This window comes from Dendropsophus ebraccatus, chromosome 2 (assembly GCF_027789765.1).
Source record: "Dendropsophus ebraccatus isolate aDenEbr1 chromosome 2, aDenEbr1.pat, whole genome shotgun sequence".
NCBI lineage: Eukaryota > Metazoa > Chordata > Amphibia > Anura > Hylidae > Dendropsophus > Dendropsophus ebraccatus.
Window position 1 is genome coordinate 206,741,469 of NC_091455.1, and position 21,862 is coordinate 206,763,330.

The window sequence follows — 21,862 nt, forward strand, 5'->3', positions numbered from 1 at the left end:
TTGTCTTCTCTGCTGGTTGGTAAAGGTTGTCTTCTCCGCTGGTTGGTAAAGGGTTGTCTTCTCTGCTGGTTGGTAAAGGTTGTCTTCTCCGCTATTGGTGAAGGGTTGTCTTCTCTGGTCACTGGTAAAGGGTTGTCTTCTCTGCTGGTTGGTAAAGGGCTGTCTTCTCTGATGGTTGGTAAAGGGTTTTCTTCTCTGCTGGTTGGTAAAGGGCTGTCTTCTCTGATGGTTGGTAAAGGGTTGTCTTCTCTGCTGGTTGGTAAAGGTTGTCTTCTCTGATGATTGGTAAAGGGCTGTCTTCTCTGCTGGTTGGTAAAGGGCTGTCTTCTCTGATGGTTGGTAAAGGGCTGTCTTCTCTGATGATTGGTAAAGGGTTGTCTTCTCTGCTGGTTGGTAAAGGGTTGTCTTCTCTGATGGTTGGTAAAGGGCTGTCTTCTCTGCTGGTTGGTAAAGGGTTGTCTTCTCTGCTGGTTGGTAAAGGTTGTCTTCTCCGCTGGTTGGTAAAGGGTTGTCTTCTCTGCTGGTTGGTAAAGGGCTGTCTTCTCCGCTGGTTGGTAAAGGGCTGTCTTCTCCGCTGGTTGGTAAAGGGCTGTCTTCTCTGCTGGTTGGTAAAGGGTTGTCTTCTCTGCTGGTTGGTAAAAGGCTGTCTTCTCTGGTCACTGGTAAAGGCCTGTCTTCTCTGCTGGTTGGTAAAGGGCTGTCTTCTCTGATGATTGGTAAAGGGCTGTCTTCTCTGCTGGTTGGTAAAGGGTTGTCTTCTCTGGTCACTGGTAAAGGCCTGTCTTCTCTGCTGGTTGGTAAAGGGCTGTCTTCTCTGATGGTTGGTAAAGGGTTGTCTTCTCTGCCAGGGGCGTAGCTAAAGGTTGATGGGCCCTGGTGCAAAATGTTAGCTTGGGGCCCCCCCATCTCACCCGATCAGGCAAAGTCCTATCTAACGTTATATCCAATTACTCTAATGTGCCACCATGTTCTAATGCCCTGTCACTGCCTCCACCTCATGTACTGCACTACTGCCCCCTATAATTACTGTACTGTACTGTGTCATTGTCTAATCATTGTATTCCAATCTTTGACTCTCCAGCTGAAAAACTACAACTCTCATCATGAACTGCCAGTTGGATATGATGGGGGTTGTAGTGCTGCAACCTGAAGAGCCAAATGCTGCAAAACTCCCATAATAAACTATCAGCAGGGCACGATGAAGTTTGAACTTCTGCAACCTGGAGAAGTCACCTGATATCACTTGCAGTCCTATGTAACACCACAGATAACAGTGATATCCCTCTGAGTACAGATAATGTAGTAGTCACCTGCAGTCCTATGTAACAGCACAGATAACACAGTGATATCTCTGAGTACAGATAATGTAGTAGTCACCTGCAGTCCTATGTAACACCACAGATAACACAGTGATATCCCTCTGAGTACAGATAATGTAGTATATCTCACCTGCAGTCCTATGTAACAGCACAGATAACACAGTGATATCTCTGAGTACAGATAATGTAGTAGCTGTCACCTGCAGTCCTATGTAACAGCACAGATAACACAGTGATATCTCTGAGTACAGATAATGCAGTAGTCACCTGCAGTCCTATGTAACACCACAGATAACACAGTGATATCTCTGAGTACAAATAATGCAGTAGATGTCACCTGCAATCCTATGTAACGCCACAGACAACACAGTGATATCTCTGAGTACAGATAATGTAGATATAGACCCCCTGTGTAGCTCCCCCCATAGTATAGACCTCCTGTGTAGCCCCCCCACAGTATAGACCCCCTGTGTAGATCCCCCACAGTACAGACCCCCTGTGTAGCCCCCCTCCCATAGTATAGACACCTTGTGCAGCCCCCCCTCATAGTTTAGACCCCTTGTGCAGCCCCCCAGTATAGACCCCTTGTGCAGCCCCCCCCAGTATAGACCCCTTGTGCAGCCCCCCCAGTATAGACCCCTTGTGCAGCCCCCCAGTATAGACCCCTTGTGCAGCCCCCCCAGTATAGACCCCTTGTGCAGCCCCCCCGTATAGACCCCTTGTGCAGCCCCCCCCAGTATAGACCCCTTGTGCAGCCCCCCCGTATAGACCCCTTGTGCAGCCCCCCCCAGTATAGACCCCTTGTGCAGCCCCCCCCAGTATAGACCCCTTGTGCAGCCCCCCCCAGTATAGACCCCTTGTGCAGCCCCCCCCCAGTATAGACCCCTTGTGCAGCCCCCCCAGTATAGACCCCTTGTGCAGCCCCCCCAGTATAGACCCCTTGTGCAGCCCCCCCCAGTATAGACCCCTTGTGCAGCCAACCCCCGGTATAGACCCCTTGTGCAGCCAACCCCCGGTATAGACCCCTTGTGCAGCCCCCCCAGTATAGACCCCTTGTGCAGCCCCCCCAGTATAGACCCCTTGTGCAGCCCCCCCAGTATAGACCCCTTGTGCAGCCAACCCCCGGTATAGACCCCTTGTGCAGCCCCCCCCAAGTATAGACCCCTTGTGCAGCCCCCCACATCGCAACATTTATGTAAAAAATGAAAAAAAACAAAACAAAATAAACTCACCTCACCTGGATCCTTGATCTCCCTCAGGCCTGGCAGCTTCTCTTCAGTTCGGTGAGCTTCCGGGATGCCGGCCCTGGCCGGAAGCTCACTGATGCAGGACCGCGGCGCCCGGATTTCTCCTCTACTGCACGGCGGCTGACATGTGACATGATGACGTCACATGTCAGCTGCCGAGGAGGAGGAGAAGTCCCGGCGCCACGGTCCTGCATCAGTGAGCTTCCGGCCAGGGCCGGCATCCCGGAAGCTCACCGAACTGAAAGAGGTCCGGCGGCCGCGGCTATTTAACTGCACGGGGGGGACCGGGCCGGGGGGCATATCCCCTGGAGCACAGGAGGAAGTGGCAAGGGGGGCCGTGCGGGCCCCCCTAGCGTAGGGGCCCGGTCGCCATGGCGACCCCTGCGACCCCTATAGCTACACCACTGTTCTCTGCTGTTGGTGAAGGGTTGTCTTCTCTGGTCACTGGTAAAGGGCTGTCTTCTCTGATGATTGGTAAAGGGTTGTCTTCTCCGCTGGTTGGTAAAGGGCTGTCTTCTCTGCTGGTATTGCTAAAAGGTTGGCTAGAAATGTCCAATATTGGTTGAAAGAGCAGAACCAAGACCTCTCAGTACTACCCTGGCCCCTAATTAATCAGACTTGAATTCGACCCTTGAATATGGACCCTTTAGCAGCTTTGGGATGCATGGCTCCACCTTTGACCTTATTGAGCCACTCTTGGCCTGTCTAGCTGCACAGCGCCACCTATAGCCACAGGTTCTGTTTGGTAATATACCTAAGCCAAATCCACTTAAATAGAGCTGAGCTGCAATACCAGACACAACTAATAGGCACAAATGGCGCTGTTTTTGGAAGATAGCAACAATGCTTTTCTAACTATGTACAATCTCCTTAAATATGAGAATCCTGAGTTCCTGTAAAGCTGGATCGGCATTGTGTAGAAGCTCTCCGTGCTGGAGACGACCTATGGGTGATGCATTCTTTATAACATCTGAATGCGCGAACCTCAGAATTGGATGATTCACTTCTCGGCAGAACGATAAATCCTTGACTCCAGAAGCGGAAGAATTATCATTGTGAACCTTTCGCTCGGCAGAGAATAAGCTTCATTTATCCAGAATCTCTATATACAATCTCTCGGCACTAACACCTGACACATCTGACTTCAGCCTTGAGTTGTTCTCGTATCAGAATTGAAGAATTTAACTTTTTTTTTTCTAGTTATGTGGAAAAACTTTACAAAGTCCAATATTCCTCCTAAAGTCAAGTTCTATGAAACATCATCTGTTCCCTTCGCAGTTTTTTCCATTATTCTCTGCTTTTCTCAGCAAAATATACCAAAACTTTATTATCTACTGGAGTTACAGAAAGTTTTTTTTATTTTCTTTTCCACTGCCATTAAAAATAACTTTTGACACGGGAGCCATGTTATTTCTAATCCTGTACAACCCATTAAAATTGGGCCGTTCCCCCGCTGTATGCTTTGCAGTTGGCCCAAATGGTAACAGTAAAATTAGAACCAAAATGTTTTCAGATAATATTGCCATACAGTGCTCATACCCTGTTCCCCTGAAAATAAGACCTAGTGGAGGTTTTGCTGAATTGCTAAATATGAGGCCTCTCCCGAATGTAAGACCTAGCAAAGTTTTTGTTTGGAAGTACGCCTGCCGAACAGACCAGGGCATGCAGCTGTGATTTTTTTTTAGCCCGTAGCCGTTGTCCCCTACCTTCGCCATCCATTGCAGAGCAGCTGCATGCAGGACATGAAGACCGTCACCTGCCCTCAAACCTGATATTCCCTTCTGTGGCCGTCACTAGTAAATGTGCAAGTAAGGCATCAAGAGGCGAGCTGCACACAGTCTGCCGTTATCCTGCTGCCATACTGTATGCTGTCCCTGCTGTGCTGTATGAGTGTACTGTGGTGCGCTCCGCCAGGTGGCCTGAAGCTGCCATACTGTATGCTGTCCCTGCTGTGCTGTACAAATGTGCTGTGGTGAGCTCCCCCTGGTGGCAGGAGGCCGCCATATTGTACGCTGTCCCTGCTGTGCTGTACCAGTGTGCTGTGGTGAGCTCCCCCTGGTGGCTGGAAGCCTCCATACTGTACGCTGTGCCCCTGCTGTGTATGTGACATGTGAATTCTTCATGAAAAAAACAAGGCGTAAAGCCCTGAAAATATGACCTGGTGCATCTGTGGGAGCAAAAATTAATATAAGACGCTCTCTTATTTTTGGGGAAAAACGGCATAATACTGCTAAAAACCTCCTTACATTTGATGAATAATGCTGCCAAATTTTTACTATACACTCAAATAACTTCCAAACAGTGCTGAAATAGTGCAGCCAAACACATATTTCATTATGCATTGTTAGAGCCTCTCTATAATCTTTATATAGTACTCAAATAGTGCTGCCATGCGTTCATTGTACAGTTCTGAAGTACTACTTTCACACATTTCTTGTATAATACCGTCATGCCTAAATAATACCGCTATATAGAACCTGTGTAAAACGTCCATACACTGTTTGAATAGTGCAGCCAAACACTATACTACACTAAAATAATATTGCCACACATGTAGTACTATCACACAATGCTCAAATGCAACTGCCGTATAGACCCTGAATTAAGTGCTGTAATAGTGCAACCAAACAATTCTTCTGCTATACAGCTCTGAAATAATGTGGCTGCACATTGCTCCTATAATACAGCTATACTGAGGCAGCCAAACATTTCTTCCGCTATAAAGTTTATAATAAAGGCCCCCCACATGGAGCATACAGTGCTTAAAGAGACCCTGTCAGCAGGTTGATGCTGTCCTATCTCAGGGTAGCGTAAACTAGTGACAGAGAAGCTGAACAGACCGATGTATCACCTACAATATTCTGTGCAGATGATCCGGAGATTTCCTCCTGAATAACATGGACAATAAATAGTCCCCTCCATTATGTGCATGAGCTCAGTAGTCCTGGATATTCATGAGAAGCAGAAAACTCCGCCCACCAGCTGCTAATCGGCAGTTCTCTATCCATGCTGTGTATAGGCAGTCACCTGTTAATCAGCAGCTGGAGGGCGGAGAGAGAAGAATCCTATTCTCCTGCATACTAGGTGAATGGCTTACATTTTCCCTTTCTACCTGTCTCATTCGGCGTCCTGCTTAGAGGTCCTCACTCTTTAGATTCTTCTTGGTCCATCCTTGGTTGTGACGCCTGGTTTCTTCTGTGGGTTTTTCTCCTGGCCCTTATCTTTCGTCTCTGACTACGGTTCCTGTTATGGACCGGTCCCTAGTGCTGACCATCCAATTGGCCGCCTACTGACTTTACTTCATCCCTTTGTTCCTCCTCCTCCGGACCGTTATGGCAGGAGGCAACGTGGGCTGAAAATAGTGTCAAACAAACACTAAGACCCAAGTAGATGAGACATTATCCCGTATGGAACACATGTAGAAATAAAAAATACCGCACATTAGTAAGCATGAATGTTAAACAATAGACGCATTGTGTGGAAGGATTATGGATTAAGGTGGCAGATTGACTTAAAGTGGATTAAATCTACAAAGTAGAAATACAGCCAAATGCCTGAGTAAAGAGAAGCAAAAGCTAAAAAGCTAAAATAGACGGATGACGTTGACCATGTATCGGAAGTGTGAACAGAAACGTGGCCGCACATACCGTATAGGAACTGTCTATTTGGCAATATATTCTACATTAGGGCCCAGGAACCAAACTGGTTAAGGCATTGCCATATTACCCAACAACGGTCAATTTTCTAAAGAACTTTTTGTGTTTGTCCCTTCCTTTAATGCCTCCACAAATACCAGGCACATAGTTATATAGCAGTAACATAGTGCCCGGTGTCATACAGTGCACAGATAAAAGCTCTCACATAGTGCCCGCTGGAGTAGTACCGTACACTGCTCTCATTAATAGTGTCACAGAGTGCCTACTTGGGTAGTGCCACACTGTGCCACTAGTGGCATACCATACCCATGGGAATAGTGCCATACATTGTACACAGTAACTGCTAATAACTCTGTACTTCCTGCTGATGACAACACCTACTGCTAATGACTCTGTATTTCCTGCTGATGACAACACCTACTGCTAATGACTTTATACTTCCTGCTGATGACAACACCTATTGCCATTGACTCTATATTTCCTGTTGATGGCAACAACAGGAACACCTACTGCTAACTACTCTATACTTCCTGCTGAAAACAACACCTGCTGATAATGACAACACCTACTAATAATCATAATACTACCTACTGTTAATGACTCTGTATTCCCTACTGATGACAACACCTACTGCTAATGACTCTGTACTAACTGCTGATGACAACACCTACTACTAATGATAATACTTCCTGCTGATGACAACACCTACTGCCAATGACTCTGTACTTCCTGTTGATGACAACACCTACTTCTAATGACTCTGTACTTCCTGCTGATGACAACACCTACTGCTAATGACTTTATACTTCCTGCTGATGACAACACCTACTGCTAATGACTCTGTACTTCCTGCTGATGACAACACCTACTGCTAATGACTCTGTAGTAAGTGCTGATGACAACACCTACTGCTAATGACTCTGTACTAAGTGCTGATGACAACACCTACTGCTAATGACTTTATACTTCCTGCTGATGACAACACCTACTGCTAATGACTCTATGCTTCCTGCTGATGACAATGATTACATATTGAGTTGACGACTGAAGGAATCTAGACATGACTCTACGCATCGTGTTATTGACCTTGCCCTCTGTGATCTCAGACTTCTTGTTGTTGACCCTAAACTCTGGCAGGTGACCCTTACTCTACCTAATATCGATTTAGATTTATTGATCCCCATTCTTTAGTGATGATTCACTTAGATGAACATTGTGGGTGAGAACTCTCAGCACAGTGGAGGATGGAGGGTTATTGATCTCGCCATGCCTCAGCCGGCTCCATGAATAGTCCCGTAAGTGCCGCTCAGAGATCTCAGCGCTATCTGAAGAGCAGAACTCCGAACCACAGATATCAGGATCAATAATCCCCATGACAGCAGGATCCTCCGAGCAATCCAATGTCACTGGGGAAAATAAGATTTCTATGAACCTCCGTAAGATACTTGACAAACCTAAAACCTAGAAGACTCTTCAGATGCCACCTTAAAGCTTGTCGTGCCTTCTGTGTCAGTCACTTCGTTGAACTTGCCGAAACTACTGGAGCCACGTTGTGATACCACAGATGACCTGAGGAGAGGTGTGGCACTGTTCTTAGATCTCAAACTCTTGTTTCTCTCAGGATTGGCTAAACAAGCCAAAGAAATATTCTAGTCACTTCAAAATTTTGGAAAACTATGGTCCCAGTGCTGCCACCAATGGCTATGTCTGGAAGAGCAGGGTTGCTCAAGCCCATGTCCTGGTGACAGATACATATCGCAGGTGCTACTGCATGCAGATGCTAAGCCTCCCCTAATGTCTATATAATACGTGTTAGCATTAAACTAGACATTACTATTTCATTAGCTGTCTGTGTCTCTAGCACTACAGGTGTGGAACCCTCTGGCGAACTCAGGTGCTACACTGTGCTACGCCTGTGGGGTTACTGGCACACCTTTCCCAAGAGTAGTGTAAATTTTAATGCTAACATCTATTAGAAAAGACATTACTGGGACCAGGGTTTGAGCAGCCCTGCAGTTCCCAAAACTACCACTGGTGGCAGCAGAGGGCCGTGTCATCCCCTACTGCTGACGATGTAAAAAGTGTATTGATTTTGTATTTTATAGTGTTGATAACTACGGATAGAGCATAACATTTAACCAAGAACCAAACAGGGAATCCGGTGTCAGGCTCCGCCCACTTATTCCCTGCACTGGAGGTGACGCAATGTATCAGTTTTGCCCGGAGTGTTCCTTTAATTCCGGAATGTTCTTTGCTATCTTGTTCTATTTCCTTGTCATACTGACTATATCATTTGTATTCCCAAGCTGTATTTATTGCTCATTGCCTAGAAGGGTCATCATTACAGTACGCAAAACAAGAGGCTGCCGCTTACTGACGGATAATTGAAATGTGCATGAGAGAAGCTGGGGGATGAGGTGGGGTAATATATGCATAGGATTGGTGTTTTCAGAGAGATTAGGCCGTCATCGCATTACAGAGCCGTACACAGGAAAACATATCACTCATATGAATGGAGACGTCAGTCTTCATTGTCTGCGCTTCACGTACACATTACTGCCGTTCTATAGACACCAGGGACTTGTCTGCGCCGACGACGAAAATCACTTCTGCTCCTATTTATGTTATGATCAACATCTAATATCTCACCAGAAAGTGCTCGGCGGGGCCCAGGCGTCTCCTGTAGAGCGAAAACATCTACGAGGTTATTAAAACCTCAGTAAAGATGGCCTTTTTTGTGAGCAACAGCGCCACCTTATATGCAGGTTGTTTCTGGTATTGCAGTTTAGAATCAGTCCCTTTTTTTTTTTAGTTCCTCCTCCGCTGCAGGCTGACATATGTGGTATCCCACCACGAGTGTTGCTATTTATTACACCCTTCGCAAAAGTCTGTATTTATAAGAGTAAGTGGTAATGTAGCAGTACCAAAGTTTTACCACTAGATGTTGTTGTTACAAGTATTTGTATCCAGATATTGCAGAGCTGTAGGACCTAATGGGTTATGGTTTTTCTTATGTACCACATGGATCTGTACACCAATGAGAGTTCTTTCTTCTCTTAACCTTTCACTTTTCTCTTTGCATCTTACACACGCACTCCTCACCCACTCACAGTACAGTTTACACATGCTGTAGGAAGGAAGTCACATGGGTAGAGGAAGTGTGAGGTCTTTTTGTCTTGGATTCTGTAGAGGAAGTATACAAGATAGGACGCTCCCTACAGCTACAGCAGTCTAGATGTTGAGCAGAGCACATGTACATGCGAGACCTAAACACAGGTTTCCCTCAAGCAACCTTATTACACACTATGCAGTGTTAAGTCACTACTAGAGAGGACAAGTCAGGGGTCATCTCAACCCACGCAGTGGACAAGAGGAACACAGTGCAGGACAGTATCCACAAGCCTAAGCAATCTCGCAGCGCAGGTGTAATCATCCCAGGAAACAAGGTCTGGGGCTTGTGTCATCCTCTAGGACGGGTCACCTGAAACTGGTGGGCGATAGGTGGTGCAATGACCAAGGAGTCAAAACTCTCTACTTTCAAGTATTCTACTTATTCTACCTCTAAAGTTCAGTACTACTTGGGTTGGGACTCTCTCGACATCCTCCTCTCTACTCTTCTGACTCTTTTCTACCTCTCAGCACTTAACCCAGCCAGCACAGCTGTGTCACTCTTTCAACTCTCAGTACAGATCTTGTTTATTAAGTATAAAGTAACTTATTAAGATGAAAGTATACTGTACTCCTCTGTATAAAGTATCTTCACAGTAAACAAAAGTATATTTATTCTGTGGTTCTTCACCAAGCACCTACACAGTAATCACAGCTTCCTTGGGTTATCTCCCCTTTCTGTGGGTGGCAGGTTACTGTCCACAGGGGAAAAAGGTATAGCCTGCCCACTCAAACAAAAAGCAGGTGTGCCAGCATACCTGTGTGCCCAACTGGCACTGGCATCACAACAAATTACCACCGGGTGACATTTTTTCTATTTTTCTATCTATATTATAAAATAATCGTGACATCTTGCAGTTCTCATTCTCACCACTGGGGCTAAAACTAAGCTGTGACTTCCTGTTGTGTCTGTGGTGATAAGAGGAGGTTGCTGTAAAGTGATTTGTACAGCATTTCAGCGTCATGTGACACCAGTAGAAAGAGGAGACAATACCAGCTCTCTGTGGGATGACCTTGTCACAGGTAACAGAGCGCGCTCAGTAATGTTTCACATTCATCTCAAGGGGACAGACTCTGTCTATTGTCATCTATGTCCATGAGTGTTGCCATAAAGCATGTCACTAAATGCTGTTAAAAACAACCCAGGCAAGATGGCCGCCCCCATAATAATGTACAATGCAATACTATAAAAGGGTGGCGCCCCCAAGCACTCCCCATCCATCCCCCCTCCCCTCTCCATAGACTTTGTAAAGTATTGGGAACAAGAAACAAGGATGATGCCAATTTGATTTTTTAGTGGGAGTTTACGTCGCCTTAAGAGCCAAGACTACTGTGAGATACCGGAGACGCCAGCTGACTGCAGTAAATCGAGAGTTAACAATGCTTCAGATTGTATTCCTGGGCTATTAGTTTTGCGCCCGTCTCCTGCCGCCATGCTTTACTAGGTTATTGATCCCAGGAGTCGGCTTTTATCTGTGCATGTTTCATCTCTTTTATGTATCACACTATTAAAGTGATAACAATATTGCTGAAACTTTGCATCTTGCGTTGGATTTTTTTTTCTGTTTCTTACTCTGCTTCTACAACATTTGACTACGTGTATTATTGCAATTTAAGGGGAACTCCATAAAAAAAACTCTTTCAAGTCAACTGTTTTCAGAAAGTTATATAGATTTGTAATTTACTTCTATTAAAAAATCTTGAGTCTTCCAGTACTTATCAGCTGTTGTATGTCCTGCAGGAAGTGGTGTACTCTTTCCATTCTGTTAGATTGCTCTCTGCTGCCACCTCTGTCCATGTCAGGAACTGACGAAAGCAGTGGCAAATCCCCATAGAAAACCTCTCCTGCTCTGGACAGTTTCTCACATGGACAGAGGTGGCAGCAGAGAGCACTGTATCAGACAGGAGAGAATACACCACTTCCTGCAGGACATACAACAGCTGATAAGTACTGGAAGACTTTTTAATAGAAGTCAATTGCAAATCTCCGGCACTTTCAGGCACCAGTTGATTTGAAAGTACTATGGTCAATGACTGATTATTGGGATGAAACCATACACATTAGAGAAAAGTCAGCCAAACTTGCTAATTTGGACAAAAGCAATACAACTTGGCTCCATTGACTTCAATGGAACTGAGCTGCAATACCACACTCAAACAAGAGGGGTGCTGTATCTGTAAAAAAGTGCTGTATCTGTAAAAAAGCTGTTTTATTTTTATTTTTATTCTTGATTACCCCTTAAACTATCATTGTCAGACAAGGCTTAAAGGGATTTGTGATGTCATTATTTTAGGTGGGGTCGCCTTTATTTACCCCGTTTTCTAGCAGTATAAATGATTTAGTGAACTTGAACTCAAACCAAGAAATGAAAAGTAGAACTGAGGATGAGGAGAGGCTGATACGATGAGAAGGGTGCGGACGCCAAATCACCACCAAGATGTTCCGGGCTGATAAGAAGCCGTGATGTCATCTGACCTTTCAGCTTCTCTCGGGGGGTTTGTCGGGATCCCTCCAGGTTTGACCTGTGACCTTGTGCAGAATAAATAGAAGAAAATCTGAATGACTAATCCCTCTATCTGATAACTGGGAGGGTTGGGGGTCCTGCCCACCAATTATCTGAATTTTGTATTGAATTTTCAATGATGATGTTATCACTTAAAGCAGGGATGGGGACCTTGGGCCCTCCAGCTGTTGCAAAACTACAATTCCCATCATGCCTGGACAGCCGAAGCTTCGCTTCGGCTGTCCAGGTATGATGGGAATTGTAAGTTTTGCAACAGCTGAGGGGCCGAGGGTCCCCCATCCCTGACTTAAAGGAACCCATCACTATGGTCGGCTTCTATAGATCGACTTCTATTGTCTATCCCTGGGAGTCCCATAGGGGCATAGCTATAGGGGAATCAGTGGGTGCAGTTGCACTTGGGCCCAGGAACCTGAGGGGCCCCTTAAATTCTCTCCTATGAGGAGGCCAGTACTATGAGGTGAGGGGGCCTCCATGTTTGTTTCCCACAGAAGATCAATCGGATTGAGATCTGGGGATTCCGGAGGCCGAGTCACCACCTTGATCTCTTTGAGCAGGAAGTCTGTGAGTTCCAATGTCAGCCAATAGCTGCAGAGCAGGAAGTTACATCACTGAGGGGGGGCGTGGCTTTGGTAACTTCTGCTGCACAAATCAACCCCCGCAGCAGTAGTTGGGGCTAAGTTTATACGGCAACTTGCATGTGAGAGACCAGGCTTGTTGTGGCCGGCGACCCCCAGGGGGTATCATCAGGACAGGTGCAACATTTATAAGAGTTATTAACCGATTAAGGGTGCACTGCCCCTTTAAGTCTGTCACAGCTGGCACACATGCGCTCCCGGAGGTGGGGAGTGGGGGGGGGGGGGTTGCGTGCGCCGGTCGGGATTACGGTGATCAGGTCCGTGGAGTGGTGAGGCACCCCAGGGGGCCGAAGAGGAAGCGGTGCTGGGCCTGGCCATGTGGGCTCTGATAAATTTGCCTGATTGACTCTGCCTACGCCCGGCCCCCGCAGCGAATGGCAGCACATGTTACGGTGCAGATTGCTGTGGTTAGCCGGGATGTAACACTGAGGTTATGTTGTCTTAACGATGGTGAAAGCTCTTGATACTCTTGGCTTTGGGCTTTATCTGAATGGGCCACCAGGGAGCCGGGCAGTGGCGGGGATCAGCGGCTCAGCTGCTCCCTGAATTATCACAAATAAAGAAATTGTCTCTTTGTGTTCTTTTGCATTCATATAGGCGGTTTGAGATATTAGAACGCTCAGCTCTGTCCGCCGCGTCGCGTCCTCCTAAATGGGAAACGTGTTTCTGCAAGATTTCCTAAGGCTTTCTGTATTATCGGAAGCCCCAGGAGGATTGTTAATGTGTTTAGATGTGATTCCAGGCCTTTGTACCCGGAATATAACATCTCGTATTCTGTCCACAGTTTATAACATTCCCGTGAGACCGTCATGGCGGCAGCAGATCAATGTGGTCGGGCCCAGAGAATTGCATCTAAATAGGTTGGGTTCTTCAAAAGTTCATTACCAGCTTCTTATTGAGCCATTTAACCTTTTCCCGACGCAACCAGTTTCAGAGGCGGTCGCCCAAATTTTTTTTTATCCAGTCGTGGCTTCCATGAGCCATAACTTTATAAATTTTTATGTCAACATAGGAATGTATGAAGAATTTTTTTTGTGGGATGATTTTTTTTAAAATTAAAGGGGTACTCCAGTGGGGGGGCACTTTTTTTGCTGGTATCCTCATCAATAGGAATGCCCTAGGCAGGAGTTCTCCGATTCATCACCTGTGTGAACACTGCACATGAGCTGGATCGTTAAGGCACCTGTGCAGTGTTCACACAAGTGATGAATAGAAAAAATACTGCCCAGGGCATTCCTAATCATTAGGAGGGCGTGGAGGAGGGACAGAGAGGTGGTGCACACACATTCTAGGCCACACCAATTTGACACAGGGCTGCAAGTTTACATGTTGTTTTTTAGGACAGTAACTGCATCCCCTGCCAAACGGACCCCAGGACAGATCTTGGATTAAAAGCAGCTATCTGAAGGTACAAGCAGTTTGGGGGGGGGGGGGTCAGATTGTGGGTACAGAGTTACTTTAAGGGGGGCTTGGCATGTAATCTGTATTAGTTTAGGGGTCTGTATTAGTTAAGGGGGCCTGGTCTGGGATCTGTATTAGTTAGGGGGGGGGGGGGGGGGGGGGGTCTGGGGTCTGAATTAGTTTAGGGGTCTGGTGTGGGATCTGTATTAGTTTAGGGGTCTGTATTAGTTTAGGGGTCTGGTCTTATTAGTTTAGAGGTCTGGTCTGGGGTCTGTATTAGTTTAGGGGTCTGGTCTGGGATTTGATTTAGTTTAGGGGTCTGGTTTGGGGTCTGTACTAGTTTAGGGGTGTGGTCTGGGGTCTGTATTAGTTTAGGGTCTGGTCTGGGGTCTGTATTAGTTTAGGGGTCTGGTCTGGGGTCTGTATTAGTTTAGGGGTCTGGTCTGGGGTCTGTATTAGATTAGGGTTCTGGTCTTGGGTCTGTATTAGTTTAGGGGTCTGGTCTGGGGTCTGTATTAGTTTAGGGGTGTGGTCTGGGGTCTGTATTAGTTTAGGGGTGTGGTCTGGGGTCTGTATTAGTTTAGGGGTCTGGGGTCCGTATTAGTTTAGGGTCTGGTCTGGGGTCTGTATTAGTTTAGGGGCCTGGTCTGGGGTCTGTATTAGTTTAGGGGTCTGGTCTGGGGTCTGTATTAGTTTAGGGGTCTGGTCTGGGGTCTGTATTAGTTTAGGGTCTGGTCTGGGGTCTGTATTAGTTTAGGGGTCTGGTCTGGGGTTTGTATTTGATTAGGGGTCTGGTCTGTGTATTAGTTTAGGGGTCTGGTCTGGGGTCTGTATTAGTTTAGGGGTCTGGTCTGGGATCTGTATTAGTTTAGGGGTCTGGTCTGGGGTCTGTATTAGTTTAGGGCAGGGGTGGGGAACCTTTTCCATGTCGAGGGCCGGTCGGGCCTTAATAAAATCATCCGAGGGCCGCACTCAATGTTATACCGTGCGCGGCAGTTAGTAGCGGGGGTTTGCAGCACCCGAACAAGGCAAAGTATTGTTCCCCTAATGCCCCTGCTATTGTAGTTAACCCTCTGTGATGCCCCTTGTACCTGATTTGAATCCTTAGTGATGCCCCTGGTAGCCTAGTTAACCCCCTCAGTCATGTCCCTGGTGGCCTAGTTAACCCCTCAGTCATGTCCCTGGTGGCCTAGTTAACCCCCCAGTCATGTCCCTGGTAGCCTAGTTAACCCCTCAGTCATGTCCCTGGTAGCCTAGTTAACCCCTCAGTCATGTCCCTGGTAGCCTAGTTAACTCCTCAGTCATGTCCCTGGTGGCCTAGTTAACTCCTCAGTCATGTCCCTGGTAGCCTAGTTAACTCCTCAGTCATGTCCCTGGTGGCCTAGTTAACCCCCCCAGTCATGTCCCTGGTAGCCTAGTTAACTCCTCAGTCATGTCCCTGGTGGCCTAGTTAACCCCTCAGTCATGTCCCTGGTAGCCTAGTTAACTCCTCAGTCATGTCCCTGGTGGCCTAGTTAACCCCCCCAGTCATGTCCCTGGTAGCCTAGTTAACTCCTCAGTCATGTCCCTCGTGGCCTAGTTAACCCCCCCAGTCATGTCCCTGGTAGCCTAGTTAACTCCTCAGTCATGTCCCTGGTGGCCTAGTTAACCCCCCCAGTCATGTCCCTGGTAGCCTAGTTAACTCCTCAGTCATGTCCCTCGTGGCCTAGTTAACCCCCCCAGTCATGTCCCTGGTAGCCTAGTTAACTCTTCAGTCATGTCCCTGGTGGCCTAGTTAACTCCTCAGTCATGTCCCTGGTGGCCTAGTTAACTCCTCAGTCATGTCCCTGGTAGCCTAGTTAACTCCTCAGTCATGTCCCTGGTGGCCTAGTTAACTCCTCAGTCATGTCCCTGGTGGCCTAGTTAACCCCTCAGTCATGTCCCTGGTGGCCTAGTTAACTCCTCAGTCATGTCCCTGGTAGCCTAGTTAACTCCTCAGTCATGTCCCTGGTGGCCTAGTTAACTCCTCAGTCATGTCCCTGGTGGCCTAGTTTACTCCTCAGTCATGTCCCTGGTGGCCTAGTTAACTCCTCAGTCATGTCCCTGGTGGCCTAGTTAACTCCTCAGTCATGTCCCTGGTGGCCTAGTTAACCCCCCCAGTCATGTCCCTGGTAGCCTAGTTAACCCCCTCAGTCATGTCCCTGGTAGCCTAGTTAACCCCCATCAGGCATGTCCCTGGTGGCCTAGTTAACCCCCCAGTCATGTCCCTGGTGGCCTAGTTAACCCCCCAGTCATGTCCCTTGTGGCCTAGTTAACCCCTCAGTCATGTCCCTGGTAGCCTAGTTACCCCCCCCCCCCCCCAGTCATGTCCCTGGTGGCCTAGTTAACCCCCAGTGTCTGCCCCAAATGAAAAAAATAAACATCCCACTCACCTTTCCTCCGCTCCCACGCTGTCCAGGTCCTCTTCTCCCTCCTCTCTTCTGTGCCGGTCTTCTCCTGCAGGCGGCGCGCGATGAAATGACGTCATCGCGCGCGGCCCGCAGGAGTCAGAAGACGTGCGCCGCGCTGGTGAGGCAGGAGCCGGCATACAACACATCTTCCTGTGTCTGTGCCAGCTCCTGCCTCACCAGCGCGGCGCACGTCACAGGAGGGCAGGAGTCAGAAGATGTGCACCGCTCTGAGGGGAAGGAGCCGGCACTCACAGCATCCTCCTGGCAGCTGTCACAGACACAGGAGGATGCCGTGTGTGTCGGCTCCTTCTCCTCCAGAGCGGCGCATGTCACAGGGGAGCCGCGGGCCACATCCGGAGGTGTCAGGGGCCGGATGCGGCCCGCGGGCCGGAGGTTCCCCACCCCTGGTTTAGGGTCTGGAGTCTGTATTGTTTAGGGGTCTGGTCTGGGGTCTGTATTGTTTAGGGGTCTGGTCTGGGGTCTGTATTAGATTAGAGGTTTGGTCTGGAATGCAGAATGTATTACATAGTCTGGAGTCTGTATTTAGGTGGTCTGATCTGGTGTCTGATTCTTTGGGGCCTATGTATTTGTTAAGGATATCTATTTTTATATTGTGGTGGTTTATTCAATATTAGTCCCAAGATTGGCGCAGCAGGACCTCATTATAAACCAGTATGGTCCATTGGGCGCAGGTGGTCTCTGCCGTATGGCACTGCATTACGGTTTCCATTATAATAGTAATATTACAGATGGAACATATGGAGATGTTACCGCTTTTTATAAATAGAACATTTACAGATTTTTGTAATTTCAGATGATGTAAAAATAATCCAGTCATTCCGCTGCCAGATGTGCTCCCATGATTTGTGGCACGGAGGACGGTATTACAGTAAGAGGCCCTTCTGCTGTTTTTCCCCAAAAAATAATAAACATTTTCAAATATTTGGCAAATAAAAAAAATCCAACATGTTATAGACTTCAGTCACAGGTTCTGCCATACACAGCTGGGTACACGAGGCACAGACAGCATATATAACTTTTTGGTCCCAATGCAAAAATGTGTGATACCTACTGTACCATGTGCCATATGTGATGCTGATAATACTGGGGTCTTCTTATTTGTTGGAGGGGCACCCTCAGACACAAGGGTCTTGGTGTGACTACTACATATTCCATGCACTGGGACAGCCATGATGTTGTGTGGGCACTTGGACTGTCTTGACATTGATGAGCCCATAGCAAAGGGAATCATGACTTTGGTAGAGAAGGACCTATATCCCCTGCAGTCTTGTATGTATAATGGTATACAGTTGAGCACAGGTGGTTCTGCCTGAAGAGGGAGGAGTATATGCCTAGTGTATTGCTATGAGAAGGGTGGGGTTTATATGTGCCTAGTGTATTGATATGAGCAGGGTGGGGTTTATATGTGCCTAGTGTATTGCCATGAGCAGGGTGGGGTATATATATGCCTAGTGTATTGCCATGAGCAGGGTGGGGTATATATGTGCCTAGTGTGTTGCTATGAGGAGGGTGGGGTATATATGTGCCTAGTGTGTTGCTATAAACAGGATGGGGTATATATGGGCCTAGTGTATAGCTATGAGCAGGATGGGGTATATATGTGCCTAGTGTATTGCTATGAGGAAGGTGGGGTATATATGTGCCTAGTGTGTTGCTATGAGCAGGATGGGGTATATATGGGCCTAGTGTGTTGCTATGAGGAAGGTGGGGAATATATGTGCCTAGTGTATAGCTATGAGCAGGGTGGGGTATATATGTGCCTAGTGTATTGCCATGAGCAGAGTGGGGTATATATATATGCCTACTGTATAGCTATGAGCAGAGTGGGGTATATATGTGCCTAGTGTATTGCTATAAGCAGGGTGGGGTATATGTGTGCCTAGTGTATTGCTATTAGTAGGGTGGGGTATATATGTGCCTAGTGTATTGCTATAAGGAGGGTGGGGTATATATGTGCCTAGTGTATTGCTATAAGGAGGGTGGGGTTTAGGAATAGATATAATTCCTGTCTTGTCTCTCCCTTCCTCTTACAAGAAGATCCAGAGAAAATAATTTTCCTCCCGTCCTTCCCCTTTTTTTAATCTTTACTCTCCAACTAATTCTTTTTTTTTTGCAAGTGTAATGATGCATGTATTATTTTATGTATTATCTGTTCGTGCCTCGTAGCAGATATGCGATGACAATGTAAATTTTATTTTCATTTAATGAGTTACAGGTTGGCATTAACCCTCTAATCCCAAGAGAAGCCATGGTTTTCTTGTGGTTTCCTCCACAGAGTGTTTTTTCCTCCTGAGTAATTTACTATTGTCCATGTCAGGAACTGTCCAGAGCAGCAGCAAATCCCCATAGAAAACCTCTCCTGCTCTGCACAGTTCCTGACATGGACAGAAGTGGCAGCAGAGAGCACTGTGTCAGACTGGAGAGAATACACCACTTCCTGCAGGACATACAACAGCTGATAAGTATTGGAAGACTAGAGATTTTTTTTTTATATAAGTAAATTACAAATCCCTGGCACTTTCTGGCACCAGTTGATTTAAAATATTATATTTTTGTAAACTACTCCTTTTAATGGCTGCACGTCTTGTCAGTGGGAAGAGCAGCTCTGGAGAACAAGCTGCTGCGGTAAGCTAAAGGGAACAATACCTCACCATTACGGATTGTATAGGTGGCACTGTCACTCTGAGAGTCTTCTTGCTGTATCCTCATAGTCTGATAGTATATACCCAGCAGCAGGTGATACAATCTAACTCCACAATGCGGTTCGGTGGAGAAGCAGTAGTGCGCTGCTCCGACTCTACTGGGTCATCTTGGGATATGGGTTTCTCACCTGTCCTCCTGGTTCTCCTTTCATCTTAGTCACAATGAACTACCATTGGCTGTCGCCACATGATCCATGTAAATATTCCATTACGGCTACAAAACTTATCAAACTTGATATTCCAATGTTCTTTTCGGCGCTCACTTTTCCCGATATCTTTCAATATTTCCGCTTCACCTTCTAGATTAAAAGTATTCCCAATAGAAATAGATCTTTCCCTATCCTTAAAGGAATTGTCTGCTTTAGAAAATTCATTTACAAATATCCAGTAAGATAATTCTGGGTTAAAAGGGGGTCATCAGTTTAAGACCCTCATCTATAAGATGCTGCAAAGAGCGTCTCTCCGTCTGGAGGACTCAGCATGTCCATATATTACACAGACAGCTGATAGATACTAATAGGAATGGTGTAATACTTAATTTCTCCTGTGGTGGTGCTGTAGAGAAATTGAACACTTGCTGCCAGGTTTCCTCACAGATAATACATGATTGCTGGGGGTTCTAGAAACAGGACATCCTGGAATCAGTGTACTGATCTTTTTTTATTTTATAATATTATTTATATTTTTATATTATTAATATATTGATAAGAATTGGTTCTGGGTGAGGACACTTGAAGGACTACAAGTGTAAGAGATCTACAAGCAATGATTCTGTATCTATAAGGGGAACAATATAAATGTTACACACAGAGGCTGGAACTCAACATGAGCTACTACAAGTAACAGCAAACTGATAGCAAATAAAGGAGCCTGCAGGTCTAGTGATAGGAGGTATACACACAAACACACACACACACACACACACACACACTATATATATATATATATATATATATATATATATATATATATACACACACACACACTATATATATATATATATATACAATATACACACACACACTGCACACACACACACACACATACTATATATAAACACACACACACACACACTACATATATATATATACACACACACAGGCCTGTATTTAGAGTTCATGCTGCCCTAGGCACCTTGCTTGCTGAGGCGAGGCCCCCCCCCCCCCCCCCCCCCCCCCCCCCCCCCGGCACTGGCTGGTTACATGCATGGTATATACCCTCTGCTTGATGCCCGCTATTCTCATCAAACAGACGTGATGGAGGAAGGAAGGAGGCCGGGGACGTCTTAGTTCGGGGGCCGCTTCTGTCCAGTGTGGGACTGGGGCACCTGGGGCCCACCAATATAGAACCAGTGAGACACAACATGCTGACCCGCTTCTTTCCTGAATTTATCTGTATCTGTGACAAATCCCTACATTTATACAGCTCTCCGGCTATGCTGGGAGTTGTAGTCTCTGAGAGGACAACCCTGTAATAAATCACTGTGTGCTGAGACTCCTGGTGGCTGCAATCTGTGGGTGACAACCATCAGCCCTGAAGGTCCAGCAAAACATCTGTCTACAGCGGCAGTTATCATAGGATTGTACTACTGTACTACAACTCCCAGCATATCCTGAGGGCTGCAGACTGTCAGTACATGCTGGGAGTTGTAGTGCCTGCAGCTGTTGTAGTTGGGTCCTATACACTGAATGCTTTGTGGGAAATCAGAATACATAGATCTGTGGGGGCTCAGTGCAGGGAAGTGACCCCAGAATATCACTAATATGGTAGGGGGAGATGTTTTTGTTCTATCCCCTATTAGTGATGTTCTGGGGTCACTTCCCTGCACTGAGCCCCCACTGATCTATATATTCTTATATGCCACCTAGGGCCCAACTACAACAGCTGCAGGCACTACAACTCCCAGCATGTACTGACAGTCTGCAGCCCTCAGCATATGCTGGGAGTTGTAGTGCCTGCAGCTGTTGTAGTTTGATTCTAGTTTAAAAGTTTGCGCTAGTGTAGTGTAGTGTACGCGGGGCTATGTCAGTACACTACCGCAAACCATACACTGACCCATTTAGACCCCAATGGTACACAGGCTCTGCACACTATAGAAGTGATTACAGTGCAGTTACTAATGACTCACAGGTGACGTCTTCTCCCATTGCCGTTGCTCACTTTTTGCTTTCTTCTCCATCTGGCGCAACCATCATGAAGACTTCTCTGACCACAACTCGTCTGCAGGCGGGCAGAGCAGGGTGACTGGGGAAGGGAGGCAGCTGGGGGTGACTGGGGAAGGGAGGCAGCTGGGGGTGACTGGGGAAGGGAGGCAGCTGGGGGTGACTGGGGAAGGGAGGCAGCTGGGGGGGCTGAGGAAGGGAGGCAGCTGGGGGTGACTGGGGAAGGGAGGCAGCTGGGGGTGACAGGGGAAGGGAGGCAGCTGGGGGGGGCTGGGGAAGGGAGGCAGCTGGGGGTGACTGGGGAAGGGAGGCAGCTGGGGGTGACTGGGGAAGGGAGGCAGCTGGGGGGGGCTGAGGAAGGGAGGCAGCTGGGGGTGACTGGGGAAGGGAGGCAGCTGGGGGTGACAGGGAAAGGGAGGCAGCTGGGGGTGACTGGGGAAGGGAGGCAGCTGGGGGTGACAGGGAAAGGGAGGCAGCTGGGGGTGACTGGGGAAGGGAGGCAGCTGGGGGTGACTGGGGAAGGGAGGCAGCTGGGGGTGACTGGGGAAGGGAGGCAGCTGGGGGGGCTGAGGAAGGGAGGCAGCTGGGGGTGACTGG

The 21,862-nt window shown here is 47.2% G+C and overlaps 1 protein-coding gene across 2 annotated transcripts in view; it reads left to right on the plus strand.

The window, feature by feature from the left end:
• The window catches only part of LOC138783958 (anterior gradient protein 2-A-like), a 470,764-nt gene that overhangs the window by 27,268 nt on the left and 421,634 nt on the right, over positions 1–21,862 (plus strand). Inside the window, exon 1 of one of the 2 annotated variants that reach the window (XM_069959328.1) lies at positions 3,504–3,507. The exons of the other annotated variant lie outside the window; for it this stretch is intronic. The gene's annotated coding sequence lies outside the window, so the exon portion shown is untranslated. Of the gene's footprint in view, positions 1–3,503; positions 3,508–21,862 lie in introns of those variants that run through there. 2 annotated transcript variants of the gene reach the window in all.